This window comes from Lissotriton helveticus, chromosome 10 (genome assembly GCF_964261635.1).
Source record: "Lissotriton helveticus chromosome 10, aLisHel1.1, whole genome shotgun sequence".
NCBI classification, from domain to species: domain Eukaryota; kingdom Metazoa; phylum Chordata; class Amphibia; order Caudata; family Salamandridae; genus Lissotriton; species Lissotriton helveticus.
Window position 1 is genome coordinate 189,189,123 of NC_136071.1, and position 17,997 is coordinate 189,207,119.

The 17,997-nt window shown below is 50.1% G+C and overlaps 1 protein-coding gene across 2 annotated transcripts in view; it reads right to left on the reverse strand.

Annotated features, from left to right (window-relative positions):
- Nucleotides 1–17,997, reverse strand: part of LOC144786124 (acyl-coenzyme A synthetase ACSM3, mitochondrial-like) — a 413,227-nt gene that overhangs the window by 275,102 nt on the left and 120,128 nt on the right. The gene's annotated exons all lie outside the window — the stretch shown is intronic.

Here is a 17,997-nt window from a genome sequence, read left to right on the forward strand (position 1 = left end):
GAGAAAGTAAATGAGGACCACCAAATAACAGTTGAAGGCAATAGTTTCATTATAACATAAGAAGTGGTAAAAACTAAAGAACATTCTTTTGAGGATCTGTTGTAATAAAATCTAACCAAAATATTTGTACATGAAAAAAACATTGTGAATGGGGAGTCTTCAAATACCCTGGATTGTAAAATGTAAATGAATCACATTTAATTAAAGTAAAGTAATCTGCATATCAAAATCTTGAATGGAATGTTTATAGAAGAAACCATACATGTCGCACAAGTTAGTACTTTTGTAACGATATATCTGTAGGACACATTAGTTAGTATTAGATTCCTTACCTTAGAATATCCCCAGGTGTCAGACTGGATCCAGAAATATTTGCGTAGCAGTACCCTTGCGCGTCGCTAGGCGTCGTCTGCGGCTCTGCGTCCGTCGTCGTGGGCGCCGTGATGACGTCGTCGGAGTACTTAGACGCCGCCTCCGCGTCCTGACGTCAGTTCTTAGACACAGCTTTTCAGCGCCAGAAACGCAGAGCCATGTTAAAAACCAACACTGGTGCCATTGAAACTAGGGCCCTGAAAGGGGGTAACCCTAACCCTAGATATCGGTTCGCAGAACGGGGAGGATAGGTGGGTCGGTAAGGAATCTAATACTAACTAATGTCTCTTACAGATATATCGTTACACAAGTAGTAACTTGTGCATCTGAAAGAGACACGTTAGTATTAGATTAATTACCTTAGAATAGATACCCCAGCAATACCAAACCCGGTGGTGGGTCTGCAAACCAATAATCACACCAGAAAGTCCTGGAGGACGGAACGGCCAAAGAAGCCATCCCTCCGGACTTGGCTGTCCAGGCAGTAGTGTCTTGCAAACGTGTGCAGCGATGCCCACGTAGCTGCCTGACAGATGTCTTGTATGGGCACTCCCCGGCCCAGGGCAGTTGTAGTCGCCGTGGCTCGGGTGGAATGAGCCCGTAATCCAACAGGGGGCTCCTTTCTAGCCAAGGAGTAGCATGCCTGGATACACAAGATGATCCACCGGGAGATGGTCCGCTTGTGCACCGCTTTCCCCTTCTTAGCGCCCACGTAACCAACAAAGAGTTGGTCATCCACCCGGAACTGGCGTGTGCGGTCCAAGTAAAATGAGAGCGCACGTTTTGGGTCCAGACGGTGGAGCCGCTCTTCCTCTTTAGAGGGATGCGGTAGCGGGAAGAAGGTTGGCAAGGTGATAGACTGCCCGATGTGGAAGGCCGTGACAACCTTGGGCAGGAAAGATGGCTTGGTACGCAACACCACTTTGTCCGGATGGACAGAAAGGAAAGGTGGAGTACAAGAAAGGGCCTGGAGCTCACTCACTCTCCTGGCAGAGGTGATGGCAACCAGGAAAGCAGTCTTCAAAGTAAGAAGGCGAAGAGGACAGTTGTGAAGTGGCTCAAAGGGAGCACACATCAGAAACGTAAGAACCAGGTTCAAGTCCCACTGAGGCATCACAAACAGAACAGGAGGGAACGTGTGAGTGATGCCCTTTAGAAATCTATTTACAATAGGGGACTTGAACAAAGAAGGTTGATCAGGCAGCCTTGGAAAGGCTGAAAGGGCAGAAAGGTAGCCCTTGATAGTGCCCAGAGCAGAGCCCTGCTGGGCAAGAGAAAGAAGGAAGAGAGTAAAGAGAGGCAGCAAGAGGATCCACAGCCTTTGCTGTGCACCATGCCACAAATCTGTTCCACCTGCAGGCGTATACCGACTTTGTGGAGGGACGCCTGGCTGCCAGAATGACGTTACAGACTTCAGGAGGCAAGTCAAATGGCCTCATCTGTCGCCGCTCAATCTCCAGGCATGGAGGTGGAGACTGGACAGGTTCGGGTGGAGGACCGTCCCCTGCTGCTGCGACAGAAGGTCCTCCTGAAGAGGCAGACGAACCGGGTGATCGACTGACATACTGAGTAGCTCTGGATACCAGTACCTTCGAGCCCAGTCCGGAGCCACAAGGATGACTTGGGCCCGGTCGCGCTTGATCTTCTTCAGCACTCTGGGCAGAAGTGGTATAGGCGGAAAGGCGTACAGTAGACCGCAACTCCACTCGCGACGAAAAGCGTCTCCGAGCGAGTGCCGCCTTGGAAATTCCAACGCGCAGAACTGATGACATTGCGCGTTCTCTACGGTGGCGAATAGATCTAACCAAGGCTCTCCCAATTGCTGAAAGAGGCCTTGCGCCACGTCCGAATTCAGACGCCATTCGTGATCCATCATGCACCGATGGCTGAGCTCGTCCGCCCTGGCGTTCAGAGAACCCGCCAGGTGTTGAGCCACCAGGGTCACGCCCTGGCGTTCCAGCCAATGCCAGAGGCGCAGAGCCTCCTGGCAAAGGGTCCACGACCCCACTCCGCCCTGTTTGTTGCAGTACAACATGGCGGTGGTGTAGTCCGTGAACACCTGCACTACACTCCCCCGGACAGAGGGGAGGAATGCCTTCAGTGCTAGACGAATCGCCCGTAACTCCAACAGGTTGATGTGGAGTCGGGTCTCCGCCGGAGACCAGAGGCCTCTGATCTCCGCCTCTCCCATGTGGCCTCCCCTGCCCTGGAGGGACGCGTCCGTCACAACTACGTGCTCCGGTTGGGGAAGGGAGAGGGATCTGCCGCTGACCCAATCGCGGTCCGTGAGCCACCACTGCAGCTGTCTCGCAGTGCCCTCCGAGATCAGGACGTGGTCGGATAGATTGCCCTGATGCTGGGCCCACTGAAACTTCAGGTCCCACTGCAGAGCCCGCATCCGCCACCTGGCGTGATGCACCAGCAGGATGCAGGAGGCCATCAGCCCCAGAAGCCGCAGTGTCAACCTGACCGAGACCCGGGATAACGGCTGAAAGATGGGAATCAGAGCCTGAATATCCCGGACCCGCTGTTCGGGTGGATAAACCCGAAACCGCGCCGAGTCGAGAACCGCTCCGATGAAAAGGAGCTTCTGAGAGGGGCACAGGTGTGACTTCGGCACATTGATGGAAAACCCCAGTCGGTGCAGGAGGTCTGCCGTAGTCTGGAGGTGGCTGACGACTGTCTGGGGCGAGCCCGCCTTCAACAACCAGTCGTCGAGGTAGGGGAAGACTGAAACCCCTAACCTGCGCAGATGAGCTGCGACCACCGCCATCACCTTTGTGAACACCCGTGGGGCGCTGGTAAGGCCGAAGGGGAGCACGGTATACTGAAAGTGCTCGTGGCCAACCGTGAACCGCAGGTAGCGCCGGTGGGCCGGCAGGACGGGGATGTGGAAATAAGCGTCCTGCAAGTCCAATGCTACCATCCAGTCTCCTGGGTCCAGGGCAGCTAGGACCTGAGCCAGTGTCAGCATCTTGAACTTCTCCTTCCGGAGGAAGCCGTTGACGTTCCTGAGGTCCAAGATAGGGCGTAGGCCCCCTTTGCCATTCTTGGGTACCAGAAAGTAGTGGGAGTGGCAACCACACCCTTCTTCTGGCCCAGGAACGCGCTCGATGGCCCCCTTGGCCAAGAGGGCCGTAACTTCCTCCTGCAGAAGTCGCAAATGATCCCCCGATACACGGTGGTTCTGCGGTGGCATGGCTGGAGGAGTCGCCTCGAAGGGGAGGGAGTAGCCCCTTCGGACGATCTGCAGCACCCACCTGTCCGAAGTGACGGTGCGCCAGTGGAGGTGGTGATGGCGAACCCTGCCCCCCACTGGCGTCACATGGGCCTGAAAGCACGGACTAGGAGGGTTTTGAGGCGGATGCTGCGGGGGAAGGTGTGGACTGACCTCGCCGTTGTCCCCGACCGCCGGGACGGCGGTTCCCACGGCCGCCACCGCGTTGGGTATTACCCTGTGGAGCGTGGCTGGCAGCACGTGTGGGTACACCCCTTCCGTGGCCACGAAAGGAATGAAAGGCAGCCGATTGCTGGCGCGGGGCCGAGAGGCCCAAGGACTTGGCCGTAGCCCTGGAGTCCTTAAAGCGCTCGAGCGCATGGTTTGCCTTGTCGCCAAAGAGGCGACGGCCATCGAACGGCATGTCCATCAAGGTGTTCTGGACATCGGCCGAAAAGTTGGCGGACCTCAACCAGGCGTGGCGTCTGACTGCCACCGTCGTTGCCATCGCTCTACCCAGTGAGTCGGTGGTATCCAGCCCACACCGTATGGAATATTTGGCTGCATCCCAACCCTCCACAAGGGCTTGGCCGAGTTTGGCCCGTACCTCCAACGGGCACTCTGGCAGCACTTCCGCGACTGTATCCCACAGAGAGTGGGTGTAGCGGCCCAAGAGGCATGCGGTGTTGGAAGACCGCAGTCCCAGACTAAGGGACGAGAAGATCTTTTTGCCGTACTGCTCGTACCTCTTGGATTCCCTGTCCGGCGGTGCCGACGGGAAGGCGGTCTGGGAATTGGAGGCCTGGATGACCAGGCTCTCGGGGGTAGGGTGGGTGGACAGGAAACATGGGTCGCCCGGTGCCGGGCGGTGGCGTCTGGCCACGTTCCTATCTACGGGCGAACCCGTAGCGGGCTTGGACCAAGTGCCCAGAAGAACGTCGGTCAAGGCCTCATTAAAGGGCAGCAGAGGCTCGGCCGAGCTTGACTGCGGTTTAAGGACCTCAGTGAGGAGATTAGTCCTCACGGCCGCGACGGGGAGCTCAAGGCCCAAGGCCTTGGCAGCCCTCATCAACACCACACTGTAGGTTGCCCCCTCCTCCGAAGCCACGGTAGGAGGGGAGACAAAACCAGGGTCTGGAGAGGTGTCCAGGCCACTGGCCTCCCCAAGGTCTCCTGCCCAGTCCTCATGAGACTGACACTCTCGGGTCAGAGGGTCCTCAGACCCCTCCCAATCCTCTTCATCACCCATCTCCTGAAACTCAGGGTTCTCAACTAATGGGGCCTGCTCATAGAAGTGAAACTCCCCAAACGACGTCTGGAGCGGCGCCCATCGGGGCCGTCCCGACGTCGGAACAGGAATGAAGGGGGCATCGGGGACGGCGTCGCCCGAGGACGGCGCCGGAGGCGACACCTGATGGTCCGACGCCGGGGAGGTCATAAGGTCCACCGGAGACGATCCAGATCCCGAAGAAGGTCTAGCGGCGTCCCGCGGCGCCGGACCCGAAGGCGCCGGCGGCGCCGGGACAACTGGACCCCGCGGCCCGAAGTCGCCGGCGGCGTCGGGATAGCGGGAACCTGCGGCGCCGGGCCCGAAGGCGTCGGCGGCGTCGGGGCCGAAGCACCCAACGGCGTCGGGGCCAAAACCCCCGACCCGCTAGGGGCCCCAGACGGGTCCGCTGGGCCCGAAGGCGCCGCGGAGCTCGTCGGAGGAGAGAGTTTCCTCATGGCCATGAGGAAGCGCTTGATCTCCTCCGGCGTCGCGTTTAGCCCAGGGACTGGAGGGTGTGGAGCTGTACGCGGCGCCCGCGACTCCGACGGACCCGCGTGGGTGGTGTCACCCGAACCCCCGATCGCATCGTGCGAGCGTCGGGGGGAGTCCGCAGAGCGATGACGCCTCTTGGACTTCTTGTGCTTCTTACCTGACGACGACTTCGACCCGGAGGAGTGCGGCCTACACTCGGAGCTGTGGTGGCTCCGAGCCCGCGACCTGTCCCTCGACCTCCCGTGGGACCGAGACCTCTCGCGGCGCGGGACCGACTGCCGGAGTTCGAGTCGCCTGCGGGACCGCTCCCGCCTGGCTTTTGAAGAGAGGGCCCGGCAGTCGGAGCAGGCCTTGTCGTCGTGATCGACGCCTAGACAAGTTAAACACAGGTGGTGAGGATCCGTGACCGACATCAGGCGGTCGCAATCCTCGCAGTGCTTAAAGCCGGGCATCCCTACGGCACCAATTGGAGTCAGAAAGACTTCGAGAAATGATCAAAAATCGATCAAAAAGTTAGTCAAAAATTGACTAGGTTACTGCTTTTTCCAGATCTGCGCTTGCTGGCGCGGAAAAAAGAAGAACTGACGTCAGCACGCGGAGGCGGCGTCTAAGTACTCCGACGACGTCATCACGGCGCACACGACGCCGACGACGGACGCGGAGCCGCAGACGATGCCTACCGACGCGCAAGGGTACTGCTACGCAAAAATTTCCGGATCCAGTCTGACGCCTGGGGATATTCTAAGGTAAGGAATCTAATACTAACGTGTCTCTTTCAGATATGCACCTACATGAGAACAGTAGAATTTATATGTATACAAGCGGTTGCGAAACGCGTTGGGTGTGATCGCCAAATAAATTTCACTTGAAAAGCAGTTTGGGCCTCGACTTGTTGTCTTTGAAACTGACTGAGACGGCGTTTTGTGGGATTGCTTGGGGTAAGACGAAACCCCGTCGAGGCCCGCCAGTGGAAGAAGGCGTGGGCTTATTTTCGTCAATCGGGTGGTGTGTGTATGTATGTGTATGTATGTATGTATGTATGTATGTATGTATATATATATATATATATATATATATTTTTTTTTTTATTATTATTTTTTTTTTCACTGACTAAAACAAAACAAAGGCTAAAGTAACATTATAGATAGGTTAATTTGCCAATGATAACATTAACGTTTTGAACAAAAAATAAAAACTACCTGTTATTGTTAGCAGCACTAACTATAACTTGCGCCCTGCCATGCACTGCTTATGACCTCACATGATGTCACTCATGACCTGTTCTATGAAATCATTTATGACCTCTCAAAGGACATCATTGATGAGATCATCCAATGAGTGTGCTAGTTTGCTTTGTAGTTTAAATAGAGGCGGGTAAGTACCATAGGTGTAGGTGTTTACAAAACATGTGTGCTCCTAATGCACCATAGCTTTGTTGAGGTATTAAACATGTTATAAATCTTTGTATTCCAGAGTAACTCAGTGTGCAGCTAACAGATGACGTGTGTTCATTATGTTACACATAAGTTTTTTGGTTCTTCAGAAAAAGTTTTCAACAGGAGTAAGAATCTACCAGAAGATACTAACTTTTGTAAGCAGGGATGAGTTAGACAGAATTGTGTCAGTATGCCAATTTCTACAGTATGTCAATTTCTACATAACACAGAAGACTGTGTGCACCAGGTACAAACTTATGTACATGTGCTAGTTTTGCTTGAGTGGACGGGCTATCTGTAAAGTTTTCACCACAGTATGAAGGGTGCAGATAGTATGCTGTTTAGCACCTTCAGATCTTGTTTTTTTTGAACAAATCGGTTTTTTTTTACAACAGAAGGATAAAGTGCACAATGTTCTTAGTAGATGCTTTTTAATACACAGTGGTGTATTTCTCATTAAAGTTTCACTGTTTGAAAACAGTGTGGTATACAGTAAACCCTCTCCATAGAGTAAGCATTGTTTGCAGTATCCAGTTCTCTACTCATATCAACTTCATTTCTTAATGTAGGTTTGGTGAGTTTCAAGGTTTTGATAGAGATAACAGTTGTCTGTAGTAGGTCATTTGTTTTGGAACTGACATTTACTATTTTTAGGAACTTGGCTTTCTGTGAACAGTTGTATAGTGATTAAATACCAAACGCAACGAGGGTTTCTTATATAGATGCGGTTCATTTTAATGTGAATTATGCTAGCTGTGAAGTGTATGCTGTAGGGTCAATGTTCCACATAAAGTTGGCTTTCTACACCTAAGGCGATTGCATCTGTGATGGCAGTAATCATGGCAGATATTCTCCTGAGCTATTTAGTATTAACTATAACACCTCTAATGCCATAGTAATTTATGGAGCAATATTTGGGGAACAAAGTTTGAATGAGGTCATTAGTGATCTTCTCAATGGTGTCATTTGAGTTGTCATCAGAGATGTCATAAATAATGTCATAGGACATGTCATGAGTGATGTCATATGTGCGGTCATAAGCAGAGCATGGATGGGGTGCAAGTGATAGTTAGTGCTGCTAACTATAGCTGGGGAATTTCTGTGTTTTTTAAGTTAAAAATGTTAGTGTTGTCATTGACAAATTCACCAAACTATAACATTACTATAACCTTTTGCAGAGCATTTCTAAGGTTTTTTAAAAAACAAAAACAGATCTTTTTATCACACCTAACTATAACGTTACTTTAACCTTGGTTTTCGAAGTCAATTTCTAGTTTTTTTAAACCTTAAAGTAATACTTAATTACCATATGTTAATGCAACCTCCGCAGCACACAGCCTTTGGCCGTGCATGGCGAGGTGTTGACTGCATAGCCTGGCCTGCAGCCAGACCCTGCACCTAACCCACACAGCCGTGCCGAGAACCCCATCCCCAGGGTCTTTTTTTTTTTTTTTAAAGTGGAGGGGGGCTACCTGGCCCACCTCCCTGAGCCTCTTTAGACCCTGGGGACCCTATCCCCAGGGCTGTACATATAAAGTAAAAGGAGACGGTGTGCAGCTCCTCTCACAGAGGCTCTTTAGTCTTTGGGGACCCCATCCCCTAGGGCTATTTATTTTTTTAAAGGGAGGGGGTCCACGTAGCCCCCCTGCTCGAGCCATTATCGGCCTCGAGGACCCCATCCCCGTACCACTCATTAAAAGGGTAAGGGGGCCGGGTGGCCCCCTTCATGAGTCTTGCAAGGCCCTGGGGACCCCACTCCCCCAGGGCCACTCTTTTAAATGATGGGGAGAGGGCCGTGCTCCACCCCCCTTCCATGGCCAATTTCAGCCCCAGGGACCCCATCTCCTGGGAACCAGTGTTATTTTCAGGTGGAAAGGGATATGTGTGGCCCTGTCCCTGGGCCGATGTTGGCATCGGGGACTCCATCCTCCAGGGCCCACAGTTATTTTGAAGGGAAGGGGCCTGTTGTGGAACCCCTCCCTGGGCCAATTTCACCTTTGAGTACACCTTCCCCCAAAGCCCAGAATTATTATGAGAGGGACGGGGACGCATGGGGTTCATGCAACTCCCTCCCATGGTCGATTTGGCACTGTTGACCCCATCCTCCAGCAACATTTTTAGGGGGAGAAGACTGCATGGCTCCCCTCGCGAGTTGATTTCATCCCCAGGAACCCCATTTCCTGGCAGCATTTTGCAGGGGGGCGCACAGGGCCCACCTCCCTCGACTGATATTGGCCCCTGGGACCCAGTCCCCAGCGACGTTTTTAAGGAGAGGTGGGCACATGGCCACCCTCCCCAGGCTGATTTCACCCCCCAGGACCCTATCCCCCGGGGGCAAGCAGCCCCCCTTCCCCGGCTGAATTTCAGACTCGGGCAACCCATTCCCCAGGGCTCTCACTGGCGTGATCTGACATTGCTACCGTCCACAGGGATCAGCTACTAATGCTGCTCCCTGCAGGCATGAGCAATATTTTCATCTGAAAAAGATGAAAAATGTACTCCCATGTGGCGGGAGCAATTTTAAGTCACTGCCCAATGAGAGCAGTCTTGGTGTTTGTTCCCGCTTGGCGGTACATATAAAAATGCTCTCGCCTGGCGAGAGCAAACTCAGGTTTTTCTGCCCACGATACTGAAGGCAGGGGAACCGCTATGTCTCGGGGGTGGGCTCCCCCAGACACAGCATCTGAGCCGGCCCCAGGTGATGGGGTCCCCGGGCCCATTAACCCGTTCACCGCGGCGCGAATTCCGCCACGGTGCGGGTGATTTATGACTGGGCGTGGTTCGGACAGCCCCCAGCCGTCCTCCGCACCCGCTCACCGTTACGTCGGACAGCCGGGGGCCGTCCGACGCACGCAAAGAGTTAATGACTCAGGAAGAAGGGCCACGCAGCCCCCCTCTTAAAGGAATCGGCCCTGGGGTGGGATCCCTGGGGCCTTTAAAGGCTGGAGAAGGAAGGCTGTGCAGCCCCCCTCCCCATTTTGAAAATTTTTAGCCCAGGGGGGACCATCAAGTGGGAGTCGAGGCCGAGAAAAAAGGGGGGGGGATCTCAAAATGCAAAATCCCAAGCATTTTCCATAGATTTCTTCAGGCAGGGCTACTGCAAAACCCGCCAAATGGAATGTCGTCAAATTGGCCAGGAGGCTAGATCTTGTTCCACAGATTGTCCTTTTTGCAATTTGGTGTAAATCCGTTAATTAGTGTCAGCAACATGAGACAAATGGTGCTGGCAGCCATTATAGGACTTGAGGACTAAAAAGGAGATATAAGGGGGCATATCCAGGCCCATTAGGCCTCATAGGGTTGAGGGGTACTCGGAGGGGCCACCCCTGGGGCCAATATAAAAAATAACTCATCAATTTTTGCCTTAATCCTGCAGGACTCCTGAGGGATTGAAAAAAAGAATGCCACCTCGGCTGCATGGTTCAATTAAGGGGAGGGGAACTTGTACACCGGGGCCCAATTTATTAATGTTGGGAGGGGGTGCATGGCCCGTTCTCTGAGCCATATTCAGTCCTGGGGCCAACTGTATCTTTTAGGGGAAGGGGGTCACCCTGCCCTCCTCCCGACCATTTACAAGGCAGTTCGGACCCAATCCCGCAGGGCTGTCCCTATACTTTAAAGGATGGGGGCTGCACACCCCCCTCCCCGAGTCTTACCGGGAACCCCTTCCCCTGGGGCCAGTTAACTTGCTGTGTCCTTGGAGCCCAACCCTGGGACACTGCAGTTTCCCTGCTCACACCAGTATGGGCAGGGAAACTTGTGTTGGCTCCCACCTGGCAAGAGCATTTTTTAAACTCCCACCAAACGGGAGCAAACACAAACTCTGCTCCCAGCTGGCGGGAGCTTTAGAAATGCTGCCTCTTGCTAGGAGCAGACTTTTGATCTGTTTCCCTGCCCGCACTTATGCGGGCAGGGAAACAGATTGAGATATTGCTTCCGCCCATAGGAAGCAGCTTAAATAGCTGCTCCCTGCGGGCAGGACTAATGTCAGCTCCTGCAACATAATGGGAGCTAATTGAGGCCTCAGGGCCCTGGGTCTCCCCCTACGACCCGACAATGTCTGCATGGAATGTGTCCTGGGTGGGCAACGGGGCACCCACTTTTTTTTTTTAAACAGAGGCCTCGCTGATGGGGTCCCTCTGGCTACCATAGGTGTGCTGAGGGCGGCCGCACAAGCCCCTTCCCCTTTAAAGAAAATGGCCCTGGGGATGGGGTCCCTAGTTCCGAATAAGGCACAAGAAAGATAGCCATGCGGCCCACCTCCCCTTTAAAATACTTAAGGCCCTGGGGAGGGGGGATACATGGCCCCTCCCTTCCCAAGCCTCAATTGGCCTTGGAGACCCCATCCCCTAGGGTCTTAAGTATTTTAAAGGGGAGGTGGGATGCATGGCCATCTTCCTTGAGCCTTATTCAGGTCACACAGGGTCTACCTGCAGGCTGCGTGCAGTATAGGGGGTTGGGTATCTGTCGGGATTTTGTCAGGGATGTCATAAATTTTGTCAAAGAGTATGTCATGAGTGATGTAATATGTGAAGTCATAAGTAGTGCATGGCAGAGCGCAAGTTATAGTTAGCACTGCTATTAATGTTTGTCAATTGTGTTGACAAATTCACTGTTACTTTAAACTTTGGTTTTTCGGTACATTTTTAAGTATAAAAAAAATAAAAACAGATCTTTTTATCATGCCTAACTATAATGTTACTTTAACGTTTGTTTCATTGAATTTCTAGTCTTGTATGTAAATTAATATTTAATTATGATATGTAAATTCAACCCCTAACCAGTGGCAGTTGGTGACATTTGAAAGTGGTGGGTCATAAAAATTGGGCATGACTTTCATGTAGCGAGCGATGCAAGCAAGTTTAATAGACAAAGGGGGTGTCAAGGGTGGGTCCGCTCCTGAAAAAAAATGAAAAAAGGCTGGCAAATGGTGCATTTTAAAGCAAATGAATTTAGTGATAAAAAACGCTTATAAAGCAGTGGGAACATATAGTCTTGAAATGTTAATCACATTAAAAACTGCCACATATCTTACATAATTTATATGTTAAACAATTACTGTAATGTTCAAATTGTACAGCACAACAACTTCAGCCCTTCAAAGAATGTGCTTGCACAGCGTCTTTCACTACATGAAGCATCAACTTTGGAACAAAGTGCTCTAACTGACCTTTGGGAAGAAACCACAGCTGATGGCTGAAATCAATTATATAAAAATATGTGTAGACAGGTCTTTATGTGGGATATAAAACGTGGAGGCTCTATAAAAGGGAACAAGTTAAATGCATTTCTGTAATTCCCATAGTATGCCACCCAACTGGTATTTTGGTTTCTCTCTGAGATGTAATTGCATCTAGATGCATAACACATCTGACATACACCTAAAACCTAAAAGACACACAAATGATGGCCGGAATACAGAACAAATCGAAACATTAATTTCCCAGTCAAGAGATCTGGGTTAAATCCATCGTTCTTTTGCTCAATATGCCACCCCAGTTTAGACCCAGCCATATGCAAATCAGTCTGGACCCTGTTCCTCATGGGAACAGTCAAACCCGAACTGCCAAAGCAGGTCCTCCCATGACCGGAAACAAGCATCCTAGGACCGGTTTGGGGTTTCACCCCTCAACAGCCAGGCTTGCTTGAATCCAGTGACACAGTCTCACGCCTGGGCATACCCGGTGCACTAAGAGCAAGATTGCAAAAGACACACAGTAACCCGTCAGTACGATTGGCTTTCTCAATGGTTGTTAGCTGTTTAAGATAAATGAGTAACAACAATGATTTGTTATAAATAATTAACATTGGAAATGTTTTAATTCTGAAAATGTAACCCTGTGAAGTTAATAGAATTAAGTCATGTGGAAGGAGTTTTGGTCTTCAGTTACATGTGATTTGTTAGATATGTATGCCCATTTCCTCTGCACCTCTCGTCCATCTGCACATCTTGAACTTCCTCTTTTTACTGCATCTCCCTCACTTCACTACTTCCATACACTGCAACTAGTATGGGCAGCGTTTTTGCTCCTAGTCTCGCTAACCTGTATGTCCACAAATTCGAACAGGACCACATTTTTGCAGACACGAATCCATATCAGCAGTGTCTGCGACTGTGGAAAAGGTATATAGACGACGTCCTGGTAGTGTGGCGGGGGACCGTGGAGGAGCTACAGCTGTTTCATCTCTGGTTGAATGAGAGGAACCGTTTCCTCAAATTCACCATTGAATTTGATAAACATCAATTGGCCTTTTTAGACCTGTTAATTACATCTTCAGTAACAGGGCTACAATCTGAACTTTACTGCAAACCCATGGCGAGGAATTCCCTGTTGAGTTACGATTTAAGCAATGTACTTACTTTTGCTTCTGTCTTGTAAATATTTTGATATTTGTGTACCCCCTTCACACACATTTCCACAGAATTGTAATCGCAACTAGAATACATTACTATTGTTCTATGTGGCCAACCCTCCGCTATGACGTAGAATGTCAACGGACTAGGATACAAAATAAAGAGGGGTGTAGTGTCACAGTATTTAAAGAGACACGCACCAGATTATAGTCCTGCTGCAAGAAACCCATCTTATAGGTAATAGTTGCAAGGCCCTCAGCAGGTGGGGATATAAGTTACTGGTACACACAGGGTTTACCTCTGGCTCCAGGGGGACTGGTATCCTAGTTTGCAAGGGCCTAGCTCTTGCACCCACACGTGCCTGGGCGCACCCACAGGGCAGATTTGCGGTTCTGGAGGCCACCTGTGAGGGGAAAGTATTGAATGTCATCTCGGTGCATCTCCCCCCTTCATTGGGAAAAGAGGAGCTTTGCGACTTAGGTCAAATATTATTGGAATTGCCGGATGGCACATTGATAATGGGGGGTGACTTTAACTTGACTATGGATGATAGAGTAGATAGATACCCCCAGCGACCGACTGCTAGACCAAACACTCTCATGGCGGAATTTACTCAGGCCATGGGACTCACGGACATATGGAGCTCATTGCAACCACAAATTACATACTATACCCACTATTCCAATGCACATAAGAGCATGTCCCGTATAGACTACTTCCTTACACTTCTGACGGACGTAGGCCACTTTCAAAATCCCCGAGGGCTTCTGCGTGGAATTTCAAACCATTCCCCAGTGTGGGTCGAACTTACCTTCCACCGGCCCAAACAACGTAGCTCCAGAGTGATAAACCTGTGGCTTCTTAAGATACCCGACATAAAGGAATAACTGACTGAACAGACTGACCACTATTTCGCAGAAAACCTTGGATTGGTGGATTCAGCATAGACAATCTGGGAGGCGTATAAAGCAGTATTGAAGGGCCATGCGTTAGCGCTAAAAATGGACCCTAATCGGCGTCACAACGAGCACATACTTGAAATTGAGAGTGACCTACAACAACTAGAGTCGCTCCATAACTCCATAACTCCTCCCAGGAAAGACACAGCGCAACGCCTAACTAATAAACGTCTTGAATATAAAGTCCTTTTGTGAGAAAAGGAGAGAGCGCGATTACTGTCCACAAGTCACAGAGTGTATGCGATGGGGGAAAGAGAGGGTAACATGCTGGCTTGGCTAGAGCGTCGGGAACAAGAATACAGATGGGTGCCCGAATTGTCCACCGGCATGGGCGCGAAAATATCTGACCCGCAGAAAATTGCAGATATGTTGGCAGACCATCTGGAGAGGGTATACACACCCTCTACCACTTACACATCGAAAGACTCCCGGCAACTACTGATGGATAGTAATCTACCCTCCCTGTCGGAAACGGACAAGGCTGACATGGAAGCTGATATCACTGATGAGGAACTCTGCAAAGCTATATATAGTGTTCAATCAGGAAAACTGATGGTGCCTAATGGCATCCCGATAGAGTTCCTCAAATCCATGGCGATGAAAATAGCCCCCCACCTTAACCTTATGTACTCTGAAAGCCTGGAGAAGGGCATATTGCCACCAGATCAAAGACTAGCATCTATAGTAGTCATACGGAAACCCGGGAAGGCAGCGGATTGTTGCGGATCGTATAGGCCAATCTCATTAATAAGTGCAGAGGCCAAGATCCTGGCGAAATTATTGGCCTCCAGTTTGAATGCCGTGTTGCCTTCCCTGGTCCATGCGGACCAATTTGGTTTCGTCACCAGTAGAAACACAGCATTGAATATTCACAGGGTAAATAATGTGCTTGCAAGGCAACCCTATTTGGAAGAAAACGCAGTGATAATGTCCTTAGATGCCACCATGGCATTTGATTCAATAGAATGGCCATACCTTTTGGAAGTGCTCGCATGCTCTGGATCTGGCCCCAAGTTCATAGCCTGGGTTTGCTTGCTGTATACTGACCTGCGGGGACAGGTGCGGGTTAACAAACATACCTCGAGGGAATTCAAGCAACGTAGAGGAACTAGGCAGGGCTGCCCCTTATTCCCTCTGCTGTTCGCGCTTGTTCTTGAGCTGCTGGCGGCATGGGTAAGGCGAGACGTCACTTTACGAGGGAGAAAATGGGATGAAGACACTGAGGATAGAATATCACTATAGGCTGACGATATCCTGGTCTACTTAGCTTCCCCGTATGCATCGATTCATAATCTACTCAATATTTTTATTAATTTTGGAAAATTCTCCTGCTATGCCATTAACTGGGCAAAATCAATACTTTACATTCTCCATGAACGCCACGTGAGGTACTGGGGTTTTCAGAACCGGCACAGAACCGGCAACCCAGCGGTGTCAGGGTACACCCAGAGACCTCGGGTCCTTCCTGATTCAGACCACAGAAACTCAGAGTCTTCTAGGTGAAGTCAAGGATCGATTTTATTGGCTGCCACCAAGGTAACAAGTGTCCTAGAAGTACAACACACGGGAAGTATATTCTCAGGAGACTGCTCAAATTTACAAAGTCAGGCTTCTCTTCTTATACAGAATTCTAAGCTTCAGGCAAACATTCTTGGTTTTACAGTATATCATTGACATATTTTCAATACAAAGGAAAAGCAGAGTCATGATGACATGTCCATATTTCACTTCGTCCAGCCCACAACAAATCACCCGGCAAGGCCCAACATTTCATCAGATATCGTTGGACCCCCAATAAAAACGGGCACCTCCCCATCATTAAGCAAGTGAAGCAAAAAGAGCAGAGACAGATGTGAGCAAGATACGGCAGGTGTGTGTGCGATGAAAAGGTTTTATGGCTTGTTGAGCCTTGATGCTATCTTGTTCGGCCACTGGGGGAGGAACTGACCGAACAGGTTCAGCCTGGGGCGATGGTTCCAACTTGCACAGGTCATAGGAAAGTCGATTAAGGTGCACGTGTCCTTTTGGGATCGAATTCAGCTGGATTATAAGCCTATGTAGAGGGCAACTCACAAAATGGCTGCCATACATAAAATGGAAGCCGAGGGTTCTGAGCGATAATGACGATTTCGAGGTGAAATCGTCACTCGAATATGCTGAGAATGCTTGTACATGGTGTACTCGTCATTCTCGGTCTTTTGATACCAAATTCGTCATGTTTCGACGAAGTTTAATTCTCGAGTCCAGAATTATTTATGTGAGTCCAGAATTTTCAGAACCACACACGCCTAGACTACCCAAGGGACGTAATGTAGAAGTGACCAGGGATGGATTCACCTACTTGGGGATCTTCATCCTCTCAGACTCCAAAATCTTTTATGAAAAGAATCTTGCCGCCCCCTGCAGAGATTTAAGAAAGATGTCAGAAATTGGAGGTCATTGCCGCTGTCGTTACTATGCCGTGCGGCCCGGTTTAAAATGATAGCATTACCAAGGTTCCTCTATTCACTTCAGAACTACCCATATCCTATCCCGGACTCATATTCTGTAACTGTGAAGGCGGAGGCAGAGGTTTGTACTCTGTTGTGGGATGGAGGGATGCCACGTATTGCCTTAGGGAAATTGACGAAGAGCTGGTATGGTGGAGGCGACCAACCACTGGTTGTATAGTCTCCCGGCATACCACCTAGAAAGATATCAAACTGGAAGGGAGGGATATCTAGGAGCCTTATATACCAAACGCCGCAAGGGGAGATACCTTGGTCCTATGGTTCATACGATCTCTGTCTGGCAGATAGCTAACAAACGCTTGGGTTGGACGGGGAGGTTGACCAAAGCAACGCCTCTATGGTCCTCTCAAAAACTGGGATTATTATGCTATCAAGCAGGGTTCGACAGGTGGGATACGATAGGGATCTCCATGGTTGGGGACCTCCTAAAAAAATGGGAAATTAATCACATTCAAAGAACTACAAGTGAAACACTAACTGGCGCCCAACGAGATTTTCCGATATTTACAAATCCGACATGAGCTTAATACAGCTCTAACAGACCTGGCGAATGCCCCGGACTCGTCCCCCCTGGAAGACCGACTTCTATCTGAGCCCCTCCTTACTAAGGCCATTTCCCTCACTTATCGCAAGCTATGTAATAACCTGCCAGACCCCTTCCTTACTCTTAGAGACAGATGGGAGCTATGAGACCCTTGGGTGATATATGCGCTCTACAAGAAACAGTACATAGACATAGATGGCAATCAGACATAGGACAACTTGATGATGAGGACTGGCAAACCGACCTGATGTCCCCCAGGGAAGCGGCTATTAACCAATGCTTTAAACTGATTCAATTGAAGATCCTACATAGGACATACCTTACCGGGTTGACATTAGCCAATATAGGTACTCGGCAGGATGCACTTTGCTTGCGTGGCTGTAACCATGTTGCCACATTTTATCACATTTTATGGGACTGTCCCTACGTACGATACATATGGGAGCGAGCTATGGACAAGATGCAAGTAGCACTGGGCAAACCACTCGTGCTGAAACCCCAACTGGGAATCCTGAACATTTGGGAAGCAAATGACCTTACAGACATAGAACAACACTTCACCACCCTGGGATACACCCTGGTTAAAAGAGCCATTGCTATGAAATGGGGGGCTGCAGACCAGCCTTTGCTGATTGGTTGGGTGGCAGAAATGGACAAATGTATGGTAGCTGAAAAAGAATTCTACAAAAACAAGAGGATGCCCTAAGAAGTGGGACAAAAAGTGGGGGGCCTGGAATGCCTATTGGTGAGAACTATGCATCTCACCAACTGTAGAACTTGAAATGAGACAAAGGAAATTCATGAAAATGTAATACCTGATTGTATTGTTGCATATTATACAG